Below are 7,465 nucleotides of genomic sequence, written 5' to 3'. Positions count from 1 at the left end.
AAACAGACTACGGGTCTAGTACATCTTAAATTGGAAAACCAATCACTTATATATAACATTATATTAAGAGTAAAACTAGGGTGTTCTTAACCTCACTAAGGTGTTTGGTGAGCTTAACTCAAAAATATATTAGATCGGTTTCAAACGACAAATTCAAGCCGTTAAAATCTATCTATTTCACAATTGATCAATTTACATGTAAATATTTTAAGTCTTCAAATTATTTTAGTATAAAGTCTAGCGGTCAAAATTAGAAGGTTAATAAATTTATAAATTAATTTTAGTGCATTCATTTTTTGAATATTTTTTTACCACTTGACTTTATACAAAGTTAATTCAAAATTCTAAAAACTTTACATGTAAATTCATCACTTGTGAAGTAAATCGGTTTCAACGGTTTAGACTTATTGTTTGAAGGCAATCTAATAGGTTTTGGAGTTAATTAAGCTCACCAACACTTTGGTGAGCTTAAGAACACCCTAGTTCTACTCTTAAATTAATATTTTATTTTTTATTTTGGATAAGGTAAAACAAAATCGGAGCCGTATTTTTTTGTGTCCTAATGGAAAATTTGGTGTTACAATAACTTCACTAATAATAGTACAAACAGTAACAATGTTGATTTTGATTTTCCGAAATAGATGAAGAAAAAATGTCTGTAAAAGATAAAACTTTACCGTTTACAAAAAAAGATCTCATATAGTCTACATGGGTTATAAAAACACCACAACGAACAAGTATAACAAATATAGCAAAATTATGCAATAGAAAATATTAAGAAAGTGTAACTTCTCTCCAAAAACAGAGTTTCTAACAGCAATAAAATAAAATGTTTAGTGCTAAAGCTCCAGAAGTACCAAAAATGTGAGATTTTCACCGTAGTAAAGTGGGCAATCATACTTCAGTAAGTAAAGGCCTAGTTTTACTTCCCGTTGATATTTTTTAAAGTTCAAATGTTCGATCCGAAATGTTCAACATGATCTCCATATTAAAAAATCTTTGGGGACCACATTTTACATTTTCAGTTTTATTTTTTACTTTTTTGTTGAATTTCTTAAACTCACTGTTTTTCAGAAATTTTATTTTATTTATTTTTTATTATTAAAACAGTGATTTTTAAAAAGTCTACAAAATAGTATTTTTTTTTTAATTTGATCTCCAAGCACATTTTAATATTGAGAACATGTTTATAGCACTTCAAAACGATTATTTGAAAGTTGGACTGGTAGTGTAGTCTTTAACTGTGATATTATATTATTATAAAGTTGGACTGGTAGTGTTAAGTCTCTAACTGTGAAGACATGATTTGTTTATCATAAGTCTGGTAAGTTCTAAATTTATTAAAATTGTTCATGTGAACAGTTTTCTTAAGGAACCAGCAGCTCGATCTCATCTTAAAGAGGCTAAGGAGCTCTTCAAAAATGGATTTGAGAGAGATATAGCTAATGTGAGACTACAACACAATTTATTTCTTCTTAATATTAAAACGCCATTGCTTCTTTTATGCTTGTTTCTTCAATTATATATTGTCATGACCTCTAAGTCAAATTTTAGTTTAGGCCAAAAAACAATCAATTGATCTTTCTTAAGGTATTATTAACACTTCTCAAATATTTAAATAATGTATAGAAATATCATCATACCCTAAAAATAGTACGAACTATTATATTGCTATTTCAAAAACTTAAAGGAACAAAATCGAATACATAATTCAACTCAAGTTTTGAGGCACTAAACGGCATTTTTTATTTGCTCCGAAATGGATGGATCTCTCGGATAAACAAGGGTAAATTTTGTAGATCTCTTCCTTGTCTCCCTTGTCTTGCCCCTCACTGCCCTAGGTGCTTTAGAGAAATTAGAGCATCAGGGAAGAGGTGTTTATAAGATAAAAGCCGTGCAGAGAAGAATATTCTATTATATCCATGACTTGTAATTAGAAAATGAACAGAAATATTAGATTATGTTAGCCGCGCGGATTGATGAGGTGGAAGAATTTGTGTTGTTTCATTAATGACAGTTCATGCTGAAAATATTTTTGGTGATTGGTTTGGTGTTAAGGAAAAACCTACAGTAACATATCAGTAACAGTTTATCTTTTGAAAACAACTACTAATTACCACAATCTTCCTTGACCATTCGATTCAAATAAACCGTCACTAAAAGTGATCCAAGAATCACTAACGGTTTCTTCCAAAACACTGTCAGTGATTCAAGCAATCTTCACAGACGGTGTTAAGAAAAAATAAAAACAGTCAGTGAAAGTGAGTAAATATCACTGATGGTTTCTTCCAAAAAACCATCAGCAATGAGACATTGATGGTTTCCTATAACTAACTAATAGTTGGTCCACTTTCACTAACGATTTATTTTAAAAGAACCGTGAGTAATAGTGCAAGGTTATTTACCAGTATGCCACGAAGAATCAATATTGACGTTAATTTAGATATTTTACACGAACCGTCACTGATGTACTGTTGGTGATTGGATGTTTTTTTTCAAAAAGAAATGTGGAGGTCATGCCTCCAGATTTAATTAAAGAGACAACTCAAAATACAAAAGGTATGCAAAATAAAAGAAAAAAAATATCAAAAAGTATTTTTTTTACATCTCTGGCATACTAAAGTCCTCCCAGTTTGTGTAAAGTTCGTATGGGCAAAACGGGTACGAAATGGGTCTGGTGGAAGTATTTCCATACCCTTACCCTATTCGTTTTACCGAATATGGTGTTGGAAATTGAACTCGGATTGTGGATGATATAGGAGAGGAGTTTTTTTTTTTTGGTTAAAAAGGCTTTGTTTTGGCCCTGTTTCATTAGCACGAAACATAATAGTCACAAGGAATACAAAAGGACAAACCAGAGAAGACAAGATAAGCCTCCTTTACACCATTATCTAAACTACTAAAACCGATGTATGTAACAACAAAATCATTATCAAAACAGAAATCCTCATCAGGCAGTGTTCATCAACGCAACAAAAACACTGGAGTTAAGAAGACGATGCAACAGCCTCCAAAGGAAAGGAAATGATGTCTTCTTCTCCTGGGAAGATCACCCTGAGTGGTATAGCATCCATCATCTGATCCGTTGGCAGCCATCCTCTAGCTTCTGTCTTGATACTTGGTTTAGTCTTCTTATGACCTGTCCAGTAAACGACAAGAGAAATAATTAGATATATCAAGGCTCTAGCCGTTTTTGGTTGTGATTTATTAAAACATACTTCATTTCTGTGTTTCCATATTGTCCAACAAACAGCACTAAATATGATCAGAAAAACAGTTCTATCTGTTGAGGGTAAGGTGATTGCAAACTCAAACACTTCCTGCAAGGTGTCCCATTGCGAACAGTTGATGGTATTGTTCCCTACCCATTGGAGTACCTGTCGAACTAGGAGAGGAGTTTATATAATATAATTTCTTTTATAACTTAAGAGGAGTATAAAGTTTGGAGTACAAAGCTTTGAATATATATTTTCCACTCAATCACGCATCGTATACACTGACCTATCTAACCTTTTACCTATTTATACATATCACAATGTCGGTTATGACTTTCCTATAATATCTTGAATTCTTGATACAAGGTTATGGAAGTTTCTAAGTACAATATATTATAGTAGTATTTTCTAGTATGTTCCATTATATATAGCCGACCATATAAGTCGGTTCTTATTTCTTGAAGAATCCATAAACCAATAATTGGATTTGGGCATTCTCTAAATATTAATTGGGCTTGGGCCTTCGGTGTTGTTATTTTCAACATGTGGTACAGATCAAATAAAATGATGTCATTGAATAGATATACATGAGCCATCAATAAAACTATATCATATCATTCATCATCATCATCATATATACATACATATATATACATATATATATATGTATATATATATATGCTCACATTCTCTTTTATTTAACATCCATGTAAACCCACTGTATTATTTGACATCCATGTATACCCACTCTATTATTTCTTATTTAAGTATATATTCTATGTAAATTGCACCAACACCATTACTCAGCCACTCTAAATTGTACGGAATGTATCCGTATCCATTTTTTTATTTTAAGTTTTGGTATATATTCAGTAAGTAATAGACGTTAAATAAAATTGGTTCTCAATATATATCCCTTCTTAAAGTAGAATTATATCACAATGTTATGGATTAAAATAATCCTCCATCAAAATCACTATGGAGATATATCATGTAAATGAAGAAAATGTTTGTTTCTATATTTCAAAATTGGATTATTGTGACTGCTATATAGGTCAATGCACCTAACACTTATTATACCAAAACTACTAGCAGCATTGTTCGGAGAGATCTGATTGAATAACAAACATTTAGTACAGGTTAGGTGCTGAGCTTTTAAATAAATACAGAGCCAAAATCAATCAATTTCACCTATGGAAGTCCCTAAAATTTTCTACATATATTTAGAAAATAAAAGATAATATTCTTTTCTCTTCATAAAATAATCACTTTCACATTCGGAATTGAAGAATTGAAATATTCATCTCTACTTTTATGAATTTTGTTACTTCTCTTCAAGTTCATTTATTCTTCAGTAAATGCCGACCTATATATGTTCTTCAATTAACTTTCAGAACCTGAAAGGAACATATATACCCAAATTGATAGCGAGAGAGGAAGAGATAGTTAAAGATAAGAAGAAAACAATTTCCAATGAATTGAGGAGTAAGAAGAAAAGCATTCTTGGAAATATTTTCCTGACCTGGAAAATTGAAGCACTTGACAGCGTGGAAATTCATGGTATTGTTAATCGTCATGTGAATGAGTGTGACAATCAATTGGGAGGTAAATTTTCTAGTACTTCATGAAATAGTTACTATTTGAGTAACAACTTGCTTTGTTATGATTCTCAGTGACAATACTAGATATTTCTGTCAAAGTGGTTGTCTAATTGCTTTCATATTCTTTGAAAATAATGTGACACACTTGAAATAATTGTTCACATTAAAAGATTTATATGTAGTAATTTATATTAGCAGAGGAGAGTTATATTATATTTGAATGCCATGGTGGCAACTCGTAAGCAAGTATTGTAACCGAGCTGCAACTATCGTTTTGTTACCTCATTTCAACTAGAACTTTAGATTCCCCATGATAAAAGACCGAGCTGCAACTATCGTTTTGTTACCTCATTTCAACTAGAACTTTAGATTCCCCATGATAAAAGGCTCACTTTGAACCACTCAACTCAGATAGGGAACTGTCCCGATATGATAGCAAAGCAGGACATACTTACATAATCTATATGGCACCTGAGCCCTCCAGCAGTTTTTATACCAATGGTCAAACCTTGAATTCATTTCATTTCAGATAGCAGTTGTAATGAATTCAAAGAATTGATTACAATTTACACTGATGACCTTAAGCAAACTGTAAAGCACTACGTAGAAGAAGAGATTAAGAAAATTGAGGTATGGAATCTATGAGCTTAATTAATTTCTTTTCATTGCACTACTTTTATATTTCTACAAAAAAAATTCAATCATTTATAGATTAATTTATACGTATGTTTTATGATGATTATGCACATATTTAAACAGTTCCATATATATTGACTAATGTGTTCCTCGATTCTTTGAGGTTTACTGGATAATGGATTCTTAAGTGGTTTCAAAAAAAATTACCAAAAGAATTCCTTTACCATATAGATGTCATATAGTTGAAAGGTGTTAGTTCAATACCAATAGTCATACCACAAAATTTGGGCTTGAAGGGGTTGCTGATGATGTGACATTATATAGCCTTCATTGAACTCAATTTCGTCAGAACTTGCACTATGCCAGAATCGAATATATGTTTTATTTGTATCTTTTAATATGCTCATATTCTCTTTTATTCTCTCCCTCCCTCCCCCACGCACCAATAACAGAAGATGCACAGGAACTATGTTTTAGCTGGAAAGGTTGCTGTCGCTGCCGTTGTTATTTATACAGGATATTTATTCTATGGAAAGGCTGGTACTGTCATCGGATCAGTACTATATGTTTTATTCCCCACACTTTTTGATGGTGTAGGTGCCATGCAAAAGAAGAAATTGCTTGCTGCTTTTAGTAATTTACTGATATTGAATATAATCATCCCTGCTGCACAGAATGCTATACAATATTTAATGATATTTAAAAGGGTTCGTGCAAAGAATATAAAAAATTATATGAAGAATGTTTGCATGGCAATGTTTTTGTGCATTCTTACGATACTATCCAAAAGGTCCAAATCATTCAACTCATTTCCATAATTTTTGTCGAATCACAAAGTATATTCTGGAAACAAATTTTATATTTTACGTTTTTTGTTTATCCTTTATATATATACTTTTTTTTTTGTTTGCACTTGTGGTGTGTATTTTGTGCCCCATTTGTGTTTGGGGGTTGGATTGTTAGTGTTGTGATCTTGAAGCAAAACATTTGATGTTTATTTTATATGTATTTCATGGATGTTGAATAAAACATTTCTTCATTGAGTACTTCAATTATTTATGGATTATTCGAATTTTGGACTTGAATTGTTGAACTCCATAATGAAAATTACTAATAATCTAAAGATCTCTAATCTTGACAAAGGAAAACAAAGAAAACTAGTTGGACCAGCATGATAATGATATGTGATTAAATGATGTACATGTGATAAGGAGTTGTCAATAATTAACTAGTTGGAGTACTTGGTATCAGACGGACCTTAAATAAGATAGTTTATAGATTGTTTTTATGTCATTGATGTTTTATTTGTATCTTGAATTCCGTATTATGAAATTATTATTTTTTATATACATTAGATATATGTATTTGAGGATATTGTCAAATGTTGTCCGTAACTGTAGTTATAACAAAAATGTCTCAATATGAGTATTTTGGGCAATTGTTCGGAGGAAAAATAATCGTCAAGAATACTGATGTACCTTGTATTTATGATATGAGTGATGATATCATTAGAAACATTGATGAATGAATAAAGTATGCAAGCAATTTTGATTAATGAGATAATCATCATTTACTAAATTACTGATAAACAAGATATGAATAAAATTGTAAGGAACACACAATCCTACCTTGAATTTATTTATGATTTCATTTGACATGAGAACTTACACAAGACAAATATTCATTTGAGAAAAATCATATTGTAGTACACATATGATCATCTTTATTATTTGGATAACTATAATGCACCTGTTCGTCTTGTTTTCCTTTGATCAATCTAAATAAGGTAATATAAGTGTTTTTTTTTTTAAAATCTTCGCAAAAGCTACAAAATTGTGAGGGGGAATCAAACTCTCGACCTTTGAGTAACTAACCGTTCTAGGATTTTTTTTTTCTAGCCAACTGTGCTATCTCCCCTTTCACACAAGTGCTGTAATGATCAATCAATGGAGTCATGAAGAACTCAGCATGGATAAATATATGGTTCTTTATTACATGTAAATTCCTCTTGGA

This window comes from Carex rostrata, chromosome 27, assembly GCF_964058835.1.
Source record: "Carex rostrata chromosome 27, lpCarRost1.2, whole genome shotgun sequence".
Lineage (NCBI taxonomy): Eukaryota > Viridiplantae > Streptophyta > Magnoliopsida > Poales > Cyperaceae > Carex > Carex rostrata.
The sequence above is the reverse complement of the archived record's forward strand: the minus strand, read 5'-3'. Positions refer to the sequence as shown.